This window comes from Crinia signifera, chromosome 5, assembly GCF_055691185.1.
Source record: "Crinia signifera chromosome 5, ASM5569118v1, whole genome shotgun sequence".
Lineage (NCBI taxonomy): Eukaryota > Metazoa > Chordata > Amphibia > Anura > Myobatrachidae > Crinia > Crinia signifera.
The window spans coordinates 16,487,488-16,514,314 of NC_139221.1; the positions used below are offsets into that span (position 1 = coordinate 16,487,488).

At 44.5% G+C, this 26,827-nt stretch overlaps 1 protein-coding gene and 1 long non-coding RNA gene across 7 annotated transcripts in view; one reads left to right on the forward strand and one right to left on the reverse strand.

Moving 5' to 3' along the window:
* Positions 1-26,827, reverse strand: part of CSMD3 (CUB and Sushi multiple domains 3) — a 969,186-nt gene that overhangs the window by 610,121 nt on the left and 332,238 nt on the right. The window lies entirely within an intron of this gene.
* On the forward strand, positions 10,809-13,634 carry LOC146079382 (uncharacterized). The gene is made up of 4 exons (XR_014474503.1): positions 10,809-11,223; positions 11,908-12,031; positions 12,719-12,903; positions 13,554-13,634. It is a non-coding gene; the product is annotated as an uncharacterized LOC146079382 (long non-coding RNA).

Genomic DNA, 26,827 nt, shown 5'->3' on the forward strand with positions numbered 1-26,827 from the left:
TCCTAGAGGGCAGCCATTTGCACACAGCACACACATTAACCCATAGCGCTCAGAATCCTTTGCTGTTCCCAAACTGTGCGCCTAGGTTCCCTGGGGTGCCTCGGAGCACTTGCAGGGGTGCCTCAGGTTGGTGGTCCAGAACCAATTTGTTTATGGTCAATGTAATGGGCAAAAAAAAATGCTTGCGGCTTTCAATAATAAAATATGAGATAAACAGATGTGAATCATGTTCCTCGACACATAACTGGACCTAAGGATAACATTTAAGCACAACTTATTTAATTTAATTATTATTATTTTTTATTCTTGGTAACAAACTTTTGGCCTAGGGGTGCCCTGAAAAATAATCTGATACTCTAGGGTGCCGTGATTCAAAAAAGTTTAGGAACCACTGGTCTAGTGTGTACCCACTACATAGCTAGCAATGTGCACTCCCATGGCTCGCCAGTGACACCCTCCATCATCTGTACATGCAATTCAAATGGGGATGTTGCTAGCAATGCCATGATACCGAATGATAGCGACACTGCCGGGTGAGCTCACTAGGTGCACACATCTTGTATTGTGTACCCAACTCAACAGTAGGTCATATTGCTCATTAAAAAAAATGATTCCTTCATTTTCCAAAACATCTTAAAATAACTGAAAAAAATATGTGTTATAATGCTAGGGGGAAAATAAAACATATTAATAAAAATATTAATAATAATAATAATAATAATAATAATAATAATAATAATAATAATAATATAATGATTCTATATTTGTGCCTACAATATTAAATACATTATATTGAGTGTACTGGCTTATATCCATTTGTGAAGACCTTTGTGCACTGTATGCTTTCTCTCTTTATTTTATCCGTCCTTATTTTCCGATTACACCACTGAAGAAATTGCACACTGAGTTTTTCCGCGAGCAATGTCTATAGTCTGTTGCTTATAATGCAGACACAAAATAGTTCTATTTTATCTTCCCATTCCCTATTGTAAATTCTGGGCATGAGGATCTATAACAGCAGACTCATAAATACTTCTAGATCTAACATGGAGTGTGCTTGCAGTACTCAGGGGATTGAGAGCAGCGTATATCAAAATACAGCACTTCACCTGCATGATTCACCATCAGGAGAGAACCACTCAGTGACCATTGCTATAATTTCTACTCCTTCAAATGGCTTAATGTTACTGGTAATGTGCGGCGTAATAGCATATACACTAGTTGCTGCGGGCACAATGACCACGTATTTCACTTGATAGGAGATTAGAATAAATTATTTTCACATAGAGCTTTGAAGTACGTGTTATGATCTCATATTTTTTCTTTTAGAGGAAAACAAAGCCTAAAAAAACCCCCTACTATTAAGTTTTTAAAGTATTCGGTATGTGTGAAAGCCTAAAATCGGAACAGAAAATATTTATAGTTGCATTCATTCATTCTACAGGTTGCTCCCGGGGGTATGTAGTTAATATGCCGATGGACGAAGTACAGATTGACAGAATCGCCACAACCATCAGACAAAGGGCCTAATTCAGACAGTCTCCTGTGAATTCGGTGCAGGGACCAATGTTGCGGGTCTGCGCATGTGTACGGGTGAAAACACGCATATGCCTTTGGCGAGTATTACAGCCGCTGAGGCATTCGCACAGATGGGTGTGAAGGGGGCGGATAGTGGGCTGGAGCATTGGAACACCCAGTGCTTTCTGGGCGTGCCAACAAAAACAGTGGGTGCGCCCAGAAAAACGCTGGGAATCGCCATGTGCATGCAGGCATGTTGATGCCTGTCCTGGGCGGGAGACTGATGTCACATGATGTCAGCGTCTGCCCCAAATTCAGCCATGTCCATGGCTATGTCCACAACTTTTATTTGTGAAGGGGTAAAAAAAAAATCATTCGATCGGTGATGCATGGTCGGCTGCATGCGGATGGATGTGTAAGCATACACACCCATTTGCATGAAACAGCGGCCATTCGTTTGGAGAGGGGGCTGGCATTCCCTCGCCCGGAGGGCGGTGTTTACATGTTCACTAGTCTGCGAATTAATGCAGACAAGCGAACAGGTCCGGTGATGTTAGCTGCCCGGCCTTCGGCACCCGTGGCATGGTGCCATTTGCATGTGAACACACAGCATTTGCATGGGAACCCCCTTGAAAAGCTCAGTGTTCCCATGGGTGCAGCCCATTGCCTCCAACCCCCAACCGTACTGCTAGGTGCAAACGGATGGCGAATGCCATGCCCGCTCGCACCTAGCATCTGCACATGCGCATAAATGCACATGCGCAGACGCAAAACATTACTCCCCCATGCAAACGGACGGGGGAGTGATGAAACCCAAATAAGGCCCTAAGACTGTCACAAACTGGGTACTTAGACCATAGTATTCGACTTGGAGCTTTCGATTTAATGGCTAATACAGATAGGGCCGCTCTCGTTGTTGCTGCCAGATCACCATCCACAGCTTTCTGATGGATAGCGATCCGGTGGACATGGACGGGACGTGGACGCGCAAGTGTTGTTTCATCAGAGTTTCATAATTCTAATGGATTCAGCTTGTCATCAGCACTCATTATTCTGCAGCAAAGAGTCAATATCTTCTCACCTGTTGTAATCAGCTCTTTTGCTACACCAGTGTGCTGCCTGCCTATGACAGCTATACTTCAGCATCTATTACAGTATGCTATATCTAGCACACAGAATGCAGTCTCCTTCACCACATGTTATCCCAGTTCAGAGCTTCTACTGATTGTTCAAGTTCTACAAGCTGCTATTGCAGATACATGTCATAGGGTCAGATGTATTAAGCCAGGTGAAGAGATAATGTGGAGATAAAGTAGAAGGTTATAATGCAACAGCCAATCAGCTATGTTTGAAAAATTACAGTTGGTAGTTAATTGGCTGGTGCATTATCACCTTCTACTTTGTCTCCATTTTATCTCTTCTCCAGGCTTAATACCTTTGCCCCATAGTGTGTTATAGACCGATTCATCAGTACTCATAATCACTCATTTACAGTATACTAGGTTGTTAAAATAAAGCTCCACAGCCATGTAGCATAAATGGGTAAACTTAGATTTGCTCTTTCTCCTATATTCAATACTGAATGGGGAGAAGTATCTGCACTGGCGCCTAGCACTGTATCCTCTACAAACTTATAGTTACATAGTTACATAGTAGAAAAGGCTGAATAAAGACTTGCGTCCATCTAGTTCAACCTGGGTTAATCTAGTTCAACCTGTGTCCCTTCAATGGAGATAACATGGATGGAGATATACTGTATTATCAACCAACCAGCTCCTGTAATTTTTCAATTACAGGCTGAAAAACATCTATGTCCATCAAGTTCAACCTTGATCTGAGGGACCAGCCAATAACAGACAAGGCTGAACTGGTGCATTCACTTATTCTGGAGGAATATAATTTTGATATGCAATAATATGCTATTGGGTATTGAAATAAGGATGTTTATTTTGATCCTCTGACTGGTTAATTTAGAGATAATTCATTGCATTTATCCTATCTATTATTGTAGGGTAGCTTTGGGTGTTTGGCTTTAATATTTCTTTTTCACCTGTGATAATTTTGAGTGGCTAGAATTTACCTGATTAAAAAAAAAAAGAATTAAGTTAAGTTCATGTACACTGATATCAATACTTATAAAACATATGGATGACCGCATCCCGATGAAGAGAATCCCAATGGGGTCTAGTAAGTATCTTCTGTTTCAAAACAAGAGATACATTAGGGAGGTGTGGACTTTCTTAAGTAGTTTACATGGGCACATTGTTAATATCAAGGTGTAAATCTACATTCACACACCCCATACATGGACAACACAGAGATTTTTCCTTTGTATTTTGCTTATCAGACAAGTGATCGCATGGCCTAAAAACATATCGATTTACCATTTCAATACCGTTTTTGTACCATTCACATTCAACCCATTTCACCCATAGAAAACAGTGGATGTCATTTTAAATGGACATTTCTGGGCCACAGGCTCACATATGACATTTTTACAGCATAGAAAGGAGGGGGTGGGTAAAATGAAAAATAAAGTAAGGCAAAATAAATAAGTAGAAATAAAAAAATAAGGTAAAAATAAAGTCTCCTCTCTGCACAGGGGATAAGGTCGATGGGTCAACATGCTGGAAGGTCATCAAGTGTCCAGGTCGACATGGCAGAAGGTCGACATGAGTCTAGGTTGACAGGGGACAAGGTCGACAGGTGTCTAGGGTGACACATGCCTTAGGTCAACATGGGTTAGTTCAACAGTCAAAAGGTCGACATGGGGGTTTTCACTGTTTTTTTTGAGCCGACATGTGCCGGCAGGCGGTACTTCTTGCCCTACCATCCATTTGGGCGTGGTGGGAGAATAAAATAGTGTGCCAGAAGCATAGCGAGCGGACGCGTTTCACATAAAATAGTGTCAAAACTGTGTCGACATTCGGGCAAGAAAATTGTGAAAAACCCCATGTCGACCTTTTGACTGTCGACCTAACCCATGTCGACCTAACGCATGTGTTGACCTAGACACCTGTCGACCTTGTCCCCTGTCGAACTAGACTCATGTTGACATAGACATCTGTCGACCTTCCAGCATCTCGACCCAACAGTGTCGACCTAATGACTGTTGACCATCTTATGGTTGACCAAATGATCCCAACCCCTGCACAGTATGTAATTAGCCTACTCTCTCGGCACAGTATGCACTAAGACTGAACTCCTTTGTTTACTTCCTGTCTGTGCCTGGTGACATCACAAGGGAGACAGCCTATCATCCTCTGTGACCTGCTCATGACTTGTAAATACCGTTTCAGAGCCATTCACACTACAAATGGATTGGCTCTGAAACGGGTAGGACCCTGCTTTTAACCCATTATGTATTAATGGTATTCTAAAACCAGTAAATTCACTCTGGACCTTTCACATTACAGCTAGAACCGTTTTAACCCCCTTAAGAATTGGCAATATACCGTGTTTTAGCTGTAATGTGAAAGGGGTATTAGTAATGGGGCAGAAATCGCCCAGTGTTTATGCCCCTCTACAGTACAGCATATTTTAGGACATGTACATTGTTTATAAAATTGCTGCTGCTGCAGTCAAAATACCACAAACAATCAGCAGGGCAGACGAACACAAGGGTTTGGTGCATATTGAATTTTGTTTGACTGATGAAATCTGGTGAACATATGGCTCCTTATTCTCTTTTAGTGCATATGTGCGGGATGCATTTCTATATTTTTGCTTTTTGGAAATAATACTTTTGATATGTTATATCCATGCACTCATTATATCCCGCATTGATTACTGCAATAGTCTCCTAACTGGTCTTCCCAAGAACAGACTCTCACCACTGCAATCCATTATAAAAGCTACTGCTAGGCTGATCTTCCTTGCAAGACGCTCATCTTCTGCTGATCCGCTCTGCCAGTCCCTCCATTGGTTGCCTGTATCTTACCGTATTCAATATAAAACACTTCTACTCACATATAAAGCTATTAACCATACTGCACCAGCTTATATCTCTCTACTTATCTCACAATATCTCCCATCCCGACCACTCCGCTCTGCACAAGATCTGCGTCTCTCATCTGCACGGATCACTAGCTCCCATTCACTATTACAGGACTCTCATCGGGCTGCTCCCATCCTATGGAATACCCTTCCACGCACAATGAGACTCTCCACTAACCTCCTAACTCACCTCTTCAGGCAAGCCTATCATATTTAAGTTCTACAAGCATTAACCCTCTGAGGCACTTATGTATTATATAGCTTCCCTTCTGGACCTGTAACTTGGTGGGACTGCTATGCTATTACTGGTGCCTGTCCTTGTGTTTCCCTCCTATATCCCTATAGATTGTAAGCTTGCAGCAGGGCCCTCCTACCTCCATGTCTGTCTGTAGTTACCCAGTTGGTTTTATCACTGTCTACTATTGTAAAGCGCAACGGAATCTGCTGCGCTACATAAGAAACTGTAAATAAATAAATATGTTATTAGTTAATTAATGTTGTTTTTACTATTTGGTTTTACCTTTTAAACAGTATGAATAAAAGGTACATTTAACTAGTTAACTAGATATTTTTATTCTACACTATATATATGACTGTGGGTAGCTCCCAGGGGCAAACAGAGGATTTCTGGAGGGGAAAAAGGGGGAGGAAAGGAGTTATTCCAAATGTTTGATGTTAAAGCGACTGTTGCCAGCCCATGAAGGATGCATAATTTGCATGTAACAAGCTATAATCTTCCCCAAACAAAGGGGGTGATTCAGGTTGGTTTTGCAAAAGCAAACTCCTTCTTTAATGGACAAAACCATGTGCACTGCAGGTGGGACAGATGTCACATGTGCAGAGAGAGTTACAATTTTGTGGGGTGTGTTCAAACTGAAATCTAAACATAAAGCAGCCAGTAGATACTCTCACAAATCCAAATCACCCAAATCCAACTCTCTCTGCACATGTTACATCTGCCCCTCCTGTAGTGCACATAGTTTTGTCCATTAAAGATTAATTTTTGGGGGCAAACCAACCTGAATCAGGCCCAAAGTGCATCTTATGTAATACAGTAAGTCAGACAGGGAGGAGGGTAAGTACTAACATGGAGAGTTAGGGTTAAGGTGGCCATACTGTACATCAGAAAAAACTGCATACAACCTGATCATATGCAGGTCGTAAGAGCAATCGAACGATCGATTGTATGTGCAATACTGATATACCTCACAATGTGCACACGATGGGCACACAATCGATCGCACAACCCCTCAAAATTGTGCTTTCGGGCCTAAGATCATTATAGTGTATGGCCAGCTTTAAACTAGGGTAGGGTTAGTGAAGTAGGGGAATATATACAAACCCAGCCCCTGTCAGGGTTCTGTTCAGTGCAATGTGGCTGTAAGTTTTCTGATGTTTTGGAGGCCATATCTCCAGAAGGATATTTATACATTAGAGACTTATTAAAAATGGGCAACTAAAATGGTGCATGGCTTACACCAAAAAAACATACCAGAAAAGACTAAACTATTTTAAAATATATAGTTTGGAGAAGAGATTGAAATGGGAGACATGACAGAGGCTTTCCAATATATTTTTAAACAATGTACAGAACGGAGAGAAACTAGAGCAAATTGAGAAAAAAAATTCAAAAAAGGTTGACAAATGGAATATCCTCCCTTCAGAGATGGTAGATTTTAATACCATAATGCAATATAAACATGCTTCTGATAGAGATAAGGATATACTTCCAAAGTGCATGTGGTAGCAATAAGAGTAAAAAGAGCAGACTAGATTGGCCAAGTGACTCTTATCTGCCATCAAATTTTGTCTTTCCATAGTAGAGCGGTAAGGAAACTAGTTATAAAAGAATGGAGCCAAAATAGAAATTGGAGAGAATGAGCTAAGGTTTTCGTGGCTGGTATATAAAAAGCTGGCTGAGGTAGGTGAACAAAGGAGTACATTACGAGGCAAAAAAGCATTGTTTTGCTTCTTATATATATATAGGTAAGCATGATCCAGGTGGTGTGTGATTGATTAGGGGGCGGGTTCTGCCTAGATGTTTAAATATGTGCACTTGTACCTACACTGTTGATCCCTGAGGACAGGCAAAACCCGAAACATGTTGGATCGTGTTTGAAAATAAAGTTACACGTTGTTTCACTAAGCAATCCTGAGAGTGCCGCCTATCTGTACCCACTATATATATATATATATATATATATATATATATATATATATATATATATATATATATATATATATATATATATATACAGTCCAAAATGACCGGCACTCTGGTCTTAGACGTGGAAGCCAGGGAATACTTGCTCCTGTGCCCTCTAACAAGAGGGGATGAGTCCTCTGAATATGTACAGGGTGGCAGTAAGCGGCACTCAGAGACTAACTCAAATGGTGAAGAAAGTGGAAGTTTTATTCCATGTGCCAAACAGAAAACGTTTCGGAGCTCGGGGGCCCCGTCATCAGTTCAGGGAAGCTTCCCTGAACTGACGACGGGGCCCCCGAGCTCCGAAACGTTTTCTGTTTGGAACATGGAATAAAACTTCCACTTTCTTCACCATTTGAGTTAGTCTCCGAGTGCCGCTTACTGCCACCCTGTATATATATATATATATATATATATATATATATATATATATAGCGTGGGTAACAAATAGGCGGCACTCCGAGGATTTTCTTGTAAAAGTATATTAGGTAATGACACCAATGTTTCGGGGCTAGCGCCCCTTTGTCAAGGTGATAAAACAGTGATTCACTGTTTTATCACCTTGACAAAGGGGCGCTAGCCCCGAAACGTTGGTGTCATTACCTAATATACTTTTACAAGAAAATCCTCGGAGTGCCGCCTATTTGTTACCCACGCTATTCTACACACCCGGAAGGCACCGGGGTACGTCCCTGGAAGGGAGAGTGCCGGACCGCACACCCATACCTTATATATATATATATATATATATATATATATATATATATATATATATATATATAAATATATAGTGTCTTCCCTACAGTAGCTAAAAATTGGATACCAGCAGAGGTAAACTGTACTCTTTTTGTACATTTTAATGCTTCATCAAAGATAAATAGATGTTACTTATTATTATCAAAATATCCATTATTAAGCATGAAATTATAGTCACAGGGGTGTGATGCTAGTAAGGCAAAAATGGCTGAATTACAGTATTCTAGGTGATGTGTTCAGTGACATCATTGATGTTTTTCACAAATGGATTTTTATGAACAATAGGGAAAGGAATAATAAAAAACCTTTGAGAAAGAGCCATTTATTGCTGTGTTTTTAAGCACTATACAGTTAATTAAATAAGGTCCTTCCAACGAATGTAGAAATTAGGAAATGAGGAAAAAAAAAAGAAAAAAAGAAAAAAAATATGTTTTGATGTTTTGAGCTGCAGACAGTGTTTTAGCTGGAAGATCTCTACGAGTATATAAAAGGCTTGTGTGCACTTATACTTATTGTGTACTGAGCTACAGCTCACCCCTGTACTATTAGCCAGGAAAACTTGCAGTGCAAAGAAAGCTTATTATATCAAAGCCTCATCTGGCTTCATCATCTCTACCATAACAAAAGCCGGAGATTTCTCCAGCTTCTAAAATATATCACTAAGTCTTTTGTACTATAAAGAAAAATGAACAATTCATACCTATATTTTGTATTATCTGATGGAGATGCTATTTGGATCAAATAATCTAGAACGAGGAATACTGTGAGGAAATAAGGTGTGTCTTTTTGTGGAAGTGAAAATCTTTTATTAAAAAAAATAAAATGATATTAATTTTGTACGTAAAGATATTTTATTATATTAATTACATACCGTAAGCAGATTTAAAAGCTTCAAATCCTATTTAGTAAATGGTATTTACGATCTATATTGGAATGACTGGATTGTACAGATATATTGCTATTTACCACCCACTGGTGAGATGGCACTCCATCTGGCTGGGACGTGCCAGTGCCCCACGCGCACCCAGTTTCCAGGCGGCATGGGGATGTGAACCACTTCAGGGAGACGGGCAGGGTTAGGGGGGGGGAGTGAGGAGGTGGGGGCGAGCGTCGGGGACTAGCGGCAAGGTGGCAGGGACCGGCAGGGAACTGAGTTGTAGGGGAACGTGTGTGCGTCTCGTGCGCACGCGTCTCCTTCCGGTGGCTGGCCAACTGCCTGACCCCCACTGAATGAACCGTGCTTCATCTGTACATACTGTACATACAGTAAACCCATCTCTTATATATTTGGCCAGATCTGTCAGTCAACGCAGTGTGGCAAACGGTGGGCGGGGTTTCAGGGGTGATTGACAGGCCCATCCACCGTCAGCCACACTGCAGAAACAAGGCATCCGTCGTACATGCTCTCCACAAGCACACACCCCTCCTCGGCCAACACTCCCTATGCCTGCCCACTAACTCCATCCACGCCTGCTCACCAGCCACAACCCCTCCCCTAACACAATCATCCCTGGACCGCCCATAGGGCATCTACACACCTTGCGCACACAGCCTCCCCCTCATAGACCCCCCCACCGGACATTTAGCCCGCACCCCCCTCTGACTCACACCTGACAACCCACCAATAAAACGCCCGCCCCCCTTCTGCATGTAACCCATTTACAACAACACCCCCCACAGCGCTCCCAGGCTACGCTAACCCCGCCCCCCCACACGCAGCGCTGTGCCATCATCAACACTTCAGACACAGCGGCGGACGGACTACGCCTGCACGACCCCCCTTCTGACGGCGCACTCACCGGCTAGCCCCAGGCTACGCTAACCCCGCCCCCCGACACGCAGCGCTGTGGCATCACCAACCCTCAGCGGCGGACACACCACGCCTGCACGCCCCCCTTCTGCCGCAGCGCTCACCGGCTAGCCCTAGCCTACGCTAACCCCGCCCCCCGACACGCAGCGCTGAGGCATCACCAACCCTCAGCGCCGGCCGAACAGACAACGCCTGCACGCCCCCCCTTCTGCCGCAGCGCTCACCGGCTAGCCCGCCCCCCGACACGCAGACCTGTGTCGGGCGACGGCCGGACACCGGCTGCGGCACGCAGTACAAAAGCCTCCAGCATCAGGCCCCCTTCTGCCACTGGCTACGGCAGCTAAAATAACCACGCCCCCACGACACGCAGATCGGTGTCGCCCGACGAGGGGGGAGGACATGAAGATAGTCCGGCAGCCACCCCCCCAGCCAAACATAACAGCCTAGCGCCTCCCCGCCACCAATGGGGATGCGCCCTGTGCCCCACACGCATCCCCCAACGTCACCTCCCCTTCCCACCATTATCCCACACAGGTCACACACCTGCACGGATCTACAGCCACGCTGCCTGCCTAACAGAAGCTGCCTGTCGCCCTCCTCAGACGCACACTCAGCCTTCTAGCCAGAAAGCCCTACCTGCCACCCAAGGGACCCACTGCCTAATGATGAGAGTTGGCTCCCAGCCAAACTTCACTACCTGACGCTCCATGGGACCCGCTGCCTAACTCTCCCACCTGCCTACCACCCAGACACCGCTACCTGCCGCCCAAGGGACCTGCTGCCTAACGCTCCCAGAAGGATCCCACCCGGACACCGCTACCTGCCTTCCAGGGGACCCGCTGCCTCACACTCCCAGCTGACTCCCACCCAAACAACGCTACCTGCCGCCCAGGGGACCCGCTGCCTGACGCTCACACCAAACTCTCTCCGCTCCCAGGTAAGACACAAACGCTGCCTCCCAACCCCCCTACCCACTAGCCGGCCAACCTAGCCAGCCCCATGTCTACACAACGCACACACACCCCACCCAACCCCCCCAACGCTACCTGCCGCCCAGGGTACCCACTGACTCACGCTCCAAACTAACGTTGTACACTCCCAGGTCAGACACAAACACTGGCTCCCAGACGGTGACTAACGCTCTCAGCTAGGCCTCCCAGGGAACCCGCTGCCTCAACACACCGCGCAACCCCCCTCCACACCACCTGCCCCACACAGCCAGCCCCACGTCTACACAACGCAAGCACAACCCCACCACACCCCCACCACCCCCCCCTCAACACACACCCTGGCTCCCAGCCACACACCGATGCCTGCCACTCTCAGCAAGCCCTCCCAGGGGACACGCTGCCTCACCCTAACACCAAAAGCAGTACGCTCCTAGCTCACACACACGCTGCCTCCCAGCCACCCACCGCTGCCTGCCACTCTCAGCAAACCTTTCAAAGGTACCCGCTGCCTCACACTCCCAGCTAAAGCGGTCCGCTCCTAGCTGAGAAACACACACACACCACAAATTCACATTACACCACGGGATCCCGGGGCACACGCTCACCCCTAACACACATTTACCTACACCCCCCCACAACCACCTTTAATATTTTTTTTATCTAACCTGCAGCCGCCAAACACCACCCACCAGACCCGCTGCCTAACGCTCCCAGAAGGATACCAGCCAAACAACGCTACCTGCCGCCCAGGGGACCCGCTGCCTGACGCTCACACCGAACTCTGTCCACTCCCAGGTAAGACACAAACGCTGCCTCCCAAACACCCTCCCCACTAGCCGCACAACCTAGCCAGCCCCATGTCTACACAACGCACACACACCCCACCCAACCCCCCCAACGCTAACTGCCGCCCAGGAGACCAACTGACTCATGCTCCAAAATAACGTTGTCCACTCCCAGGTCAGACTCAAATGCTGCCTCCCAGCCGGTGACTAACGCTCTCAGCTCGGCCTCCCAGGGAACACCCTGCCTCAACACACCGGGCAACCCCCCTCCCCACTACCTGCCACACATAGCCAGCCACACGTCTACACAACCCCACCACACCCCCACCACACCCCCATCCCCCCCCCCCTCAACACACACCCAGGCTCCCAGCCACCCACCGCTGCCTGCCACTCTCAGCAAGCCCTCCCAGGGGACCCCCAGCCTCACCCTCCCAGCAAAAACTCTCCGCTCCTAGCTTAAACACACACGCTGCCTCCCAGCCACCCACCGCTGCCTGCCACTCTCAGCAAACCTTTCCAGGGTACACGCTGCCTCACACTCCCAGCTAAAGCGGTCCGCTCCTAGCTGAGACACACACACACACCAAAAATTCTCATTACAGCAAAAGATCCCGGCACACACGCTCACACCTAACACCAATTTACCTACACCCCCCCCACAACCACCTTTAATCTTTTGTTCTCTAACCTGAAGCCGCCAAACACCACCCACCAGACCCGCTGCCTAACGCTCCCAGAAGGATCCCACCCGGACACCGCTACCTGCCTCCCAGGGGACCCGCTGCCTGACACTCCCAGCTGACTCCCAACCAAACAACGCTACCTGCCGGCCAAGGGACCCGCTGCCTGACGCTCCCACCAAACTCTGTCCGCTCCCAGGTAAGACACACACGCTGCCTACCAACCCCCCTCCCCACTAGGCACACAACCTAGCCAGACCCATGTCTACACAACGCACACACACCCCACCCAACCCCCCCAACGCTACCTGCCGGCCAGGGGACACACTGACTCACGCTCCTAACTAACGTTGTCCACTCCCGGGTCACACTCAAACGCTGCCTCCCAGACGGTGATTAACGTTCTCAGCTAGGCCTCCCAGGGAACCCGCTGCCTCAAAACACCGCGCAACCCCCCTCACCACCACCTGACACACACAGCCAGCCCCACGTGTACACAACGCAAGCACAACCCCCCCACAGCCACCCACCGCTGCCTGCCACTCTCAGCAAGCCCTCCCAGGGGACACACTGCCTCACCCTCCTAGCAAAAGCTGTCCGCTCCTAGCTGAGACATACACGCCACCTCCCAGCCACACAACGCTGCCTGCCACTCTCACCAAACCTTTCCAGGTTACCCGCTGCCTCACACTCCCAGCTAAAGCGCTCCGCTCCTACCTGAAACACACACACACACACAACAAAAATTCCCATTACAGCAAGGTATCCTGAGACACACGCTCACACCTAACACAAATTTACCTACACCCCCCCACAACCACCTTTAATAATTTTTTCTCAAACCTCCAGCTGCAAAACACCACCCACCAAAATCGGATGCCAACAACCGACACCCTCCTGGAACTGATGCCACTCAACTCGACTTTCAAAGACCACCTGGACCACACCACATCGCTACCACACCCATCTACAAGTCCACTGTGCACCTCTACAAAATACCCACAACAACCCCCCCCCCCCCCAAAACCCCCAACACCCACAACCCCTTTCACAATTTGATATTTTTCTTTCTCTCAAACCTGCAGCAAACAAACAAGACCCACCTGCATCTTATGCCAACAAACAACACCCTACAGGACCGGAGCACACACAACTCCAAATTCCAGGACAACCTGTGCCACAACACATCTCTACCACACCCATCTGTAAGTACTAACCACCACAACATACCAATACACCAACTCCAAACACAGCTCCGTTCCAGTTCAGCCCAGGCACCCAGCACCCCAGTACACCACTTTTACTACTTTAACACACTTCATGCCCTTTCACACATCACGGTCTAACACACTACAGTCACCTATGTCTGCCCACTCATGCACTAACATATGCCTCCAATAAACACACCTACACACACACACATCCATGCCTCAAAAACTCACACCTACACACACACACCCATCAATGCATCTCACGCCAGTAGCTGCAGCCTTTATTCCCTTTGAACACTTCAATTCAGGTCTTCTAACACCATCATAGAGGCTGACAGTGGCAGCGCGGGGCACGGGGACAAGGGCAGGGAAGTCCAATGTCCACTTCAGCTCAATTACAGCCCACCCCTCCCCCCACCAACCACCTTCACACTTTTCTTTACATTCGCTCAAACCTGCAGCAGCCAAACAACACACACCAGTATCTGATGCCAACAAGCAACACCCTCCAGGACCTAATGCCACACAACACAACTTTACCAGGCCACCATTCCCACACCACATCTCAACCACACACATCTGGAAGCCCACTGTACACCTCTGCCAAATAACCCCATCCACACCACCCACCCCCACAACCCCCTTCCCACGTTTATTTCCATTTTCTCAAACCTGCAGCAGCCAAACAACAACCACCACCATCTGATGTTAAACAACACCCACCAGAATCGGATCCCAACAAGCAACACTCGCCGGGCCCTGATGCCGTACAACTCAACTTTCCAAGACTCCCAGTGACACACAACATCTTCTCTGCACCCATCTGTAAGTACTAGCCAACAGCCGATACTAATACACAATCAAAACCCAGCTCACCCCAGCCAACCAGCAAAACAGTACACCACTTCCAACACACCTCTCATCACACACCTCCCATATTTGGTACGGCCAAGCAGGGTTTACAACTGTACCACACATCTGCCACTTTCAACCATCACGGTCTACCACAGTACACTAACCGATATCTGGACACTCATGCACCAATGTATGCCTCCAATAATCACAGCTACACACACACATATACTTGCTACACTTACACTTACATACACCACTCCATGCCTCTAAAACTCACCCCTACACACACACACCGATTAATGAATCTCACGCCGGTAGCTGCAGCATTTACTACTTTTGAACACTTCTATTCGTGTCTTCTAATATTACATTTTGCTTTAAGGTCCCCTCAACAAACTCAACAACCTGCTGCCTAAAACCACCACCCTCTACCAGGTACGCCACCCTATACCACCTCCTGCCGCCTACTGCACATTTCAGCTGACGCCCCACACAGAACACAACTCTACCCCACCCATCTGTAAGTACTACCTAACACCACATACCACTACACCACTACGTCAGCTACAAACACACCTAGCTTCCATTTTAGCCCAGTTCCTACTGCGTGCCAACCTGCAAACCATACTCACAACACACTCATCCATTTGTATCTTCTAATAATTATTTTTGATTTAAGGTTTCTTCAACTACGTCACCAACCTGCTGCAAATAAACCAAACCCTGTACGACCTGCTGCCGCCTCCTGCCAAATTCACCTGACGCCTGCCGTAAAAAACAACGGTACTGCACCCATCTGTAAGTACTAACTACCACCCCATACCACTACACTAAAAACTAATCTAATAACACAACTAACTTCCATTTCATGGCACGAGCTGATTCCGGCCACACAACACACCATACTCACAACACACCCATCCATACCTCCAATACTCAAACCAAAACACACACACACACACCTCCATGCCTCTAATACTCACAAATACACACACACAAACATCCAAGTACACACAACCACACACCCATCCCCGCATCCAATACTCACAACTACACACACATATACCCATCCATGCCTACAATACTACCAAGTACACACACACACACACACACCCAGCCATGCCGCCAATACTCACAACTACTTTCCCATTCAAGGTCCCTTCAAATCACACAGTGTAACACAGCACACTTTACTACATTTACCCACTAATACACCAACGTCATTGTCAAATACACACTCACATCTATGCCTCCACACACACACATCAATGCCTACAATACTCTCAAGTCCACACACATACACCCATCCATGCCTACCATAATCACAACCACCCCATACAACTGCACTAACAACATCTCTTCTAACCAAACTATACTCACATTAACAATTCACAACTCCCATACTTTTACACACTTCCAGTTATGAGTTTCAATATTGACATTTGCTTACATAACCCTTACAAGCTCACTACTACACACACACACACACACACACACACACATATCCATGCCTACAATACTCTCTACTACACACACACACACATCTCTACAATAATCACAACTACAAACAAACACACACACACATCCCTCCAATACTCACAACTACACACCCACCCACCCATCCATGACTACAATACTCACACATACACACACATCCATGCCTAAAATACTCACATCTACACACACTCACACACACATCCAGGCCTACAATACTAACTAATACTAACACACACTCACACACACACACATCCATACATCCCTCCAATAATCACAACTACACACACCCATCTATGCCTCCTATACTCACAACGACACACACACACATCCATGCCTCCAATAGTCACAACTACACACACACACACACACACACATCCATGCTTCAAATACTCACATCTACAGCCACCCACAAACACTTCCATCCCTCCAATAATAACAACCACACACACCCATCCATGCCTACAATACTCACAACCGCACACACACACACACACTTCCATCCCTCCTATACTCACAACTACACACTCAACCATCCGTGCCTAAAATAATCACAACTACAAACACACACACACATATCCAGACCTGCAATACTCACAACTACCACGACACACACACCCACACACACACACACACACACACCCAGCCATGCCTCGATTACTCACAACTACAGACACCCATCCATGCATCCACTACTCACACTCCCATCTATGCCTCCATTACTCACAAACACACACACTCACACCCATCCAGCCCTCCAATACTCACAACTACACACATACAAACACCCGTCCAGCACTGTAATACTCAATCCTACAAAATGCCATTCAGGCCTACAATACTCACTACTACACACACACACACACACACACACACACACACCCATGCCTAACACACTGACAACTACACACACCCACCAATACATGCCTACAATACTCACAATTACACACACACACTCACACACAACCATCCATGCCTCCAATACTCACAACTACTCACACACCCATCCATGCTTCCAATACTCACTACACACAAACACACATCCATACCTCCAATACTCACAACTAAACACACATCCATCCATGCTTACAATACTCAATAATACACACACACACACACACCCACACATCTATCCAATACTCACAAATACACACACACCCAACCATACCTCCTATACTCACAACTACACACAACCATCCATGCCTCCCATACTCACAACTACACACTCAAATGCACACTCATCCATGCCTACAATACTCACAAATACACACACACACCGCCATGTCAACTACACACACCCACCTATGCATGCCTACAATCCACACAATTACACACACACATGCCAACCACACTCTCATCTACACACACACACACACACCTATGCATGCCTACAGTACTCACAATTTCACACACACACACACACACACACACACACACCCGTCCATGGCTCCAATACTCACATCTACATACACCCACACACACATACATCCCTCCTATATTCACAACTACTCACACACCCATCCATGCCTCCAATACTCACAAATACACTCACATCCATGCCTCCAATACTCTATACACACACACACACACCCATTCATGCCTCCAATACTCACAACTACACCCACCCACCTATGCATAGCTACAATACTCCAAATTACACACTCAGCCATCCATGTGTGCAATACTCACCACTACACACACATAAACACACTAACAGCCATGCCTCCAAAAATACACTATACACACACACACCCATCCATGCCACTAATACTTACTAATACACACACACCCACCCATCCATGCCCCTAATACTCACAACTACACACACCCACCTATGCATGCCTACAATACTCACACATCTATCCCTCCATAAATCACAACTACACACACACCCATCCATGCCTCCTATACTCACAAATACACACACACCCATCCATGCCTCCAATACTCACACCTACGCACTCACACATCCATGCCTGCTATACTCACAACTATACCCACACACACACACCCATCCATAACTGCAATACTCACAACTACACACACATCCATTCATCCAAGACTCACAACTGCACACACCCAGCCATGCCTACAATACTCACAACTACACACACACACCTATACATGCATGCCTACAATACCCACAATTAATCACACTCACATCCATCCGTCCAATACTCACATCTACATCCACCCACACAAGCAACCATCCCTCCAATATTCACAACTTCTCACACACACATCCATGCCTCCAATACTCACAACTACACACACACACACACACACACACACACACACACACATCCATGCCTGTAATACTCAATACTACTACACACAAACACACACCCCTACATGGCTACAATACTCACAATTACACACACACACCCACACACACACACATCCATGTGTCCAAGACTCACCACTACACACAGTAAAACACACACCCATCCATACCTCCACAATTCCACTATAAACACACACACACACACACATCAATGGCTAAATTCAAGACACATACTTTACACACTTCAACATATGTCTTATAATTTCCAAATTTCCTTTAATGTCCCTTCAATACTCACACTACACTTCACTATGTTTGCACACTGTTGCAGCAACGTCATTGTAAACCACACACACATCTATGCCTCCAATACTCACAACTACACCACACACAAACACCCAGCCATCCAATAATCACAACCACACACACCCAACCTATGCCAACAATACTCACAACTACACACTCACACACACATCCATGCCCCAAAATCACACTACTACACACACACACACACACATCCATGCCTTCAGTACTCACATCCACACACACACACATCCTTACATGCCTCCTATACTCACAAACATGCGCACACACACCCACACAAACACACATCCTTCCCTACTATACTCACTATTAACAACACACACACACATCAATGCCTGCAATACTCCAAAAACAAAAAAAAACCTCCTTGCCTACCATACTCACAACTACACAAACACACAACCTGCCCTGCAATACTCACAACTACACACACACACACCCATCCATGCCTCCAATACTCACAAATACACACACACACATATCCATCCCTCCAAATCTCACAACTACACACACACACACACACATATCCATGCCTCCAATACTCACAAGTACACACACACACGTCCAAGCCAATATTACACACACACACACATCCATGCTTTCAATACTCACTACTACTCACACTCACACCCATCCATGACTACCATACTCACTAATAAACACACACACACCTATCCATGCCTCCTATACTCACAACCACAGACACACACACATCCATGACTCCAATATTCACCACTACACACACACACACCCATCCATGTCTACAATACTCACAAATACACACACACACATATCCATGCCTACTATTCTCACAACTACACACACACATATCCATGCCTCCAATACTCACAAGTACACACACACGTCCATGCCTATATTACACACACCATGCTTTCAATACACACTACTACACACACACACACCCATCCATGCCTACCATACTCACAACTAAACACACACTCACCCATCTATGCCTCCAATACTCACACGTACACACACACACACACACCCATCCATGCCGACAATTCTCACAAGTGCACTCACACACACACACACAACCATACATGCCTCCAATACTCACACGTACACACTATCCAGGCCTACCATACTCACAAGTAAACACACACTCACACATCCATGCCTACAGTACTAACAAGTAAACACCCTCACACACACCCATCCATGCATATCATACTCACATGTACACACACACACACTCACCCATACCTGCCTCCAATACTCACACGTACACACAACCACACACACACCCATCCATGCCTAACAAACTCATAACTACACACACACACACTCACCCATCTATGTCTCCAATACTCACAACTACGCACACACCCAACAATACAATAACCACCCACAAACACACATTTACATCCCTCACACCAGCCATCACATACCTTACTGTGCTCATGTGGCTAGCTATAACGCTAGCTCCTCTCTACATGCATTTTGCATCCTACACTATGTGCAACATAAACCGTAGTAAACCATCGGTATTAGTGCCTGCCAGACGCCCTAATGCTGCTAGACTCCTGCTAACATATCAAGCAGCAACTCCTTTCTCTAATAATGCTGCAACACTATCACACACCAGCTCTCAGTGACTGTGCTGGTCAAACTCCAAGCCAATACAGAAGCTGTATACGTGAAACTATGAACACATCACTAACCCCTTACTTTCAAACTCCACAAAAAAACCATAGAAAGAGCTGTGCACTAGCACACATACACAAGTGCCCTCCCAATACTCATTTGTATTAGCCCTATAGATTGTAAGCTTGCAGCAGGGTCCTCCTACCTCCGAGTCTGTCTGTTGTTACCCAGTTTCTGTTATCACTGTCTACTATTGCAAATAACACAATGACTTTTCAAGGAAAAAAACATCGCTATGGACTCCAACAAAAAACCACTATTACAACAAAAACAACAACATGCACAACGCCAAGCAAGATGGTTAGCTAAGCAAAGCCAAGAGTCGCTTAACAAAATTAAAGCTGCTAAAGCTCTTTCAATGAGAAGAAAACGCACACAACAAACTTTGAATACAAGTCAAGAAGCTACAATCAGCAATGCAGAAGTGCAGCAACGCAGAGTTCAATGCCAAACAGAGGACACAAGCTCCATTAACCCAAATGAACATCCTCTCTGTCAGACACCTACTGAACAAACAACACTACAACATCAACTACCTCTAATTATCAATGCACAATGTCAACAATCTTTACTTCCAACACCAAATCAACCACTTTCACTAACTAACCAGGATGTTCCATCAAATCTTCAACAACTTACATGCTATGTAAATACATCTACAATTAATACTACCACAACACAAAATACAACACGCCAAGCAAGATGGTTAGCTAAACAAAGTCAAAAGTCACGCAACAAAATTCGAACACAAAATGCTCTTTCGATGAAACGCATACGCACACAAGAAAAATTACATCAAAGTGAAGCGCATGAAATCAACAATACACAAGGGCACCAAGCCATACTCCCACCACAAACTGAGCAAACAACTACCATTCCACAAACCTTTCATCCAAAGTGTCAGCCACATACACTTTCCCAACAAACTAAGCTACAACATCAACTGCCTCACATTATCAGTCTACAATGTCAACAACAGTTACTTACAACCGACCAGCTACCAGTTTCTGAAACAAACACACATTTAACAGAAAAAATTCAAACAATTACATGCAATGTCAATACATCAACAACTACTACCAAATCAACTAATGCAAAACGCAAAGCACAATGGGTATCTAAGCTAAGTCAAGAGTCCAGAAACAAAATGCGAGATGCTAATGCTCTTTTCATGACAAAAAAACGCAAACAACAACAATTACAACAAAGTCAAATGCCTGAAATGTTCACTGCACAAGTGCACCAACCCATAGTCCAACCCCAAACAGAAGAAAAAACCTACATTCAACAAACTGTGCATCCACAATGTCAGCCACATACACTTACTCAACAACCATCACTACAACAGCAACTGCCGGACATTAGTACTGTACAATGTCAACAAAATTTACTTAGAACAGAACATCTCCCAGTTTCAAAAAACAAACAAGATTTAACACCAAATAATCCACAACTCGCATCACCAACAACGACAAACAAAACGAAAAGTGCCCAACGCTACCAAAGATGGTTATCTAGGCAAAGCCAAGAGTCTCTAAACAAACTACGAGCTGCTAAAGCTCTTTCCAGCAAACTAAAACGCACACAAAATACTATTCAGCACAGTCAAATGACTCACATCGTTAATGCACCAGCCAAAATACCCATAGTCCAACACAACATGGAAGGAACAACTGTACTTCAAACGGACGTGCTTGCACAATCTCAACAACACAATGTTCCTCAACTGACAATGCTACAAGAGCAACTTCCGCTAATTAACAATGACCTATGTCCGCAACATTTACTTACAACTGTAAAGTTACCACCTTGCAAACCAAACCAAGATGTAAACACACATATTCATCAACTTACATCCCTTTCTAATACATCATTACCAAGTACATCAACACAGTTACATACTGACAAAGAAACCGGTCAACTTCACACACCAAATACTACAACAACCACACATTTACCAATGTTTCATGAACAACAAGTGACACCACATACTTGCGGACCATTTAACATTATGTGCCAGTTTTGTGGTTCTTTTAATTTTATAGCTGAGCGCCCATCCGATGGAAAATTTACTCACTGTTGCCAAAAGGGAAAAGTAAAATTACCTACGCCACAAGACATTCATGGACAAGAGTTACACTATCCTGATTTTTTAACCAACTTACTATCCAATCCACTTTGCCCTGATTATCTTCATTTCAAAGACAAAATTCGGTCGTACAATAGTGCTCTTTCCTTTGCATCTATGGGAGCCAACATTGTCAGTTTGCCAGGTAACGGACCATATGTTTTTAAAGTTCAAGGACAAACATATCATCGTACTTCACACCTACAACCAATTAATAATGAAACTCCAAAGTTTGCACAACTATACGTTCTGGGCAGCACACAAGCAGCCAACGTTCGTGACCTTCATACAGCCAATCAGGATTGTCGACACAATATCATGGACCAAATTGATCGCTTTTTTAGACAACACAATCGACTTGCACAAAGTTATCACCTAATGCGTCAAGTTGAAACTCAACAAATGACAATTGCCGCAGAAAAAGGAGAAACCATTCCAGTAATAAGCATGGCGCTAAGACGTGATCGACAATCGGATTCAAGACGATACAACACACCCACCTCTAACGAAGTAGCTATGATCTTTGTCAATGAAGATGGTGAGCCACCATTCAAACGAGATATCCGCATATATCCAAAAAACCCAGACAATCCAAACCAACCTTTTATCAATTTAAATATTTTAAGCCCAAACATGGATCCAATGACATATGCACTTCTTTTCCCCTATGGAGAACCAGGATGGCAACCAAATTGGCAATGTGAGTCATACAATACAGCTAAACTTAATCCAGTAAACAAAAATGTTTCCATGTTACAGTACAAGGCCGCCTTAACAGCCATTCGTGAACAATTCAGTCCCATCATGTCTGCTGGCAAATTAACTCAACAGTGGTTAGTTGATTCATACCTTCAAGTGGAGGCAAATAGATTAAACTACATTCGTCTTAATCAAAAACGTTTACGAGCTGAACAGTATCAGGGACTTGCAGATCACCTTGCAAACATGGCTGATAATTGTGACATGCAACCTGGTGTGCCTGTCATTTTGCCATCAACCTTTGAAGGATCACCAAGACACATGCGAGAGCGTTGCTGTGACGCTATGTCTATTTTTTCAAAGTGGGGAGCTCCAGATGTTTTTGTTACCTTCACTGCTAATCCAACTTGGACGGAAATTAAAGAGAACTTACGAGCCGGCGAACAAACTTCAGATCGACCAGACTTGGTAGCACGTGTTTTTCAAATTAAGCTACATTCTCTTATCAAGGATATAACAAAGCATGCAGTGTTTGGACAGGCCAAAGCTTTTGTATATACCATCGAATTCCAAAAAAGGGGACTACCACATGCACACATACTTCTTACACTAAGACCAGAGGACAAAATTAACACAGTCTCCAAAATCAATCAGTTAGTGTCAGCAGAAATACCATCAAAAGACAATCCTGTCTTGCGCAACATTATCACACGTTGTATGCTACATGGTCCATGTGGCACACAATATCCACGTGCACCCTGCATGAAAGATGGAAAATGTTCAAAGCTTTTTCCTAAGCCATTTATTACTGAAACCACTTTAAACATTAATGCCTATCCTCTTTACCAACGTCGACCTGGCGAACAAGTACAAGTTAGAGGTAACCTTATGTCAAACCAAAATGTCGTACCGTACAATCCATACTTATCACTCAAGTACAATGCTCACATCAATGTGGAAATATGCACATCACTCACAGCTATTAAGTACATATACAAATACATATTTAAAGGATTTGATTGTGCTAATGTGGCCATTACACCAAATGGCGAAGCAGAACTTCACTACAATGAAATTACCAATTTTATTGACTGTCGCTATGTAAGCCCACCAGAAGCTATTTGGCGATTACGAGAATCATTAATGCATGATCGCTCTCACACAGTCATCAGACTTCCAATACATCTCCCCAACCAGCAAACAATCATATTTCAACCAGGTCAGGAAATAAAAGCACTTTCTGCTGCACAAACTACACAAACCAAACTAGAAGCATGGTTTAACCTAAATGCAAATTCAAACCATGCACAACAATGGCTGTACTCAGAAATTCCACATTACTACGTTTTCACACATGGAAAGTGGCAACCCAGAAAACGCGGTGGAGACAAAATTGTTGCACGCATGTTTACCGTTAGTATAAAAAATGAAGAGCGCTTTTACCTTCGCATGTTACTGCTACATGTTCCTGGAGCTATCAGTTTCCAAGCATTGAAAACTGTCAATGGTGTTGTTTGTGAATCCTTTAAAGCTGCTGCTTTAGCACATGGACTTCTGGCCTCAGATAACGAATGGCATAACTCTTTAACAGATGCAGCCACATACATTATGCCCAAACAGTTACGAGAAATGTTCGCCTACATATGTTGCTTTTGTCAGCCTGCTGAACCATTTCGGTTATGGGAAGATCACCTTATTCAGTTCACTCTTGACTATCAGCACAATACCACACAACACATAGCCCAAAGTAAAGCACTCCACCATATTAACTCCATTTTACAACAACATGGATTGTCATGTGAACTGCTTGGCTTGCCAATTCCCACCGGAAATGCACCACAAGAACAAGCATATAATGTCCTTGAAGAACAAAATTTAGCTAATCACAACATTGCAATGCTTAACAATCAACAGTTAGATGCTTTCAACACCATAGTCATGGCAGTACATAATGAATACAGTCACAACCAATGCTTTTATGTTGATGGGCCAGGAGGTTCCGGAAAAACATTCCTATACACTACGCTCATTGCATATATACGAGGTCAAGGTAACATCATATTGCCGTTTGCTACCACAGGAATTGCAGCTACTTTACTCAAAGGTGGACGCACTGTGCACAGTGGATTTAAGCTACCTGTCCCACTACTTGATACATCCGTTTCTTGCATGAGACTAACGTCCCCAGAAGCTGAACTATTACGGAAAGCAGTTATCATTCTCATTGATGAAATAACTATGCTCCCCAAACATGGTCTTCGATGCATTGACACACTTCTACAGGAAATTATGAACAACACAAAACCATTTGGAAACAAAATTATTGTATTAGGAGGAGATTTTAGACAGACACTTCCTGTTGTGCCAAGAGGAACACAAACTGATATTATTGAATGCTGCATAAAAGCCAGTCACCTATGGCAACATTTCAGGCATCTAACTCTCACTACAAACATGCGCAGTGAAGGACAACTAGAACATAATACATGGCTTTTACAAGTTGGAATGGGAACTGTACCAGCAATACCAGAAATATCACAAACAAATATCATTGAAATCCCACAACATATGCTAACTACAGACAATCTCATTAATACCATTTTTAACAATGTACAAAACATGTCCGTAGAAGACCTTTCTAAAAGAGTCATTCTTGCTCCAACAAATGCCCACACACTTGAAATGAATCGGAACATTATTGGTTTAATACCTGGAATTCCACAAATTTATTACAGCGCCGACTCCGTTGTAAGTGAAGACCCCAACGACACTTTAAACTTCCCCCTGGAATTTCTACATGAGCAAACTCCTTCGGGAATGCCTCCACATATCTTACTGTTAAAAAAGGGAGTTATTGTCATGCTACTTCGCAACCTTAACCCAAAAAAAGGATTGTGTAATGGAACACGATTAATTATTGAAAACTTAGCACCTCACTTCATAACTACTAAAATTATATCCGATTGCAACAAAGGTGACATTGTCTTTATTCCTCGCATTGATTTGGCTCCAACAGATACCACATTGCCATTTATCCTAAAACGACGCCAATTTCCAATCATTCCAGCCTATGCAATCACTATTAACAAATCCCAAGGACAAACATTCAATCACGTTGGAATTCATCTTCAAACTTCAGTCTTCTCTCATGGACAACTTTACGTAGCTTTATCAAGATCAAGACAACCAAATCAAGTCAAAGTCCACATTACCCCAAATGAAGAACAAGGACAACTACTTTTAAACAATAGACAATTTACTAAAAATGTGGTTTTTCATGACATTTTCCAAATGTAACATGTCGTAGTAAGTTGTGACTTTACTAACCTTATTTATATATATGCACTTTCCACACTTTTTACAATGTTTACAATAAATGCTTCACAATGTTCAAACTATTCTCACATTTATCTTATAACACATTTCGATTTCAATACATATTTCCTACATCTACATTACT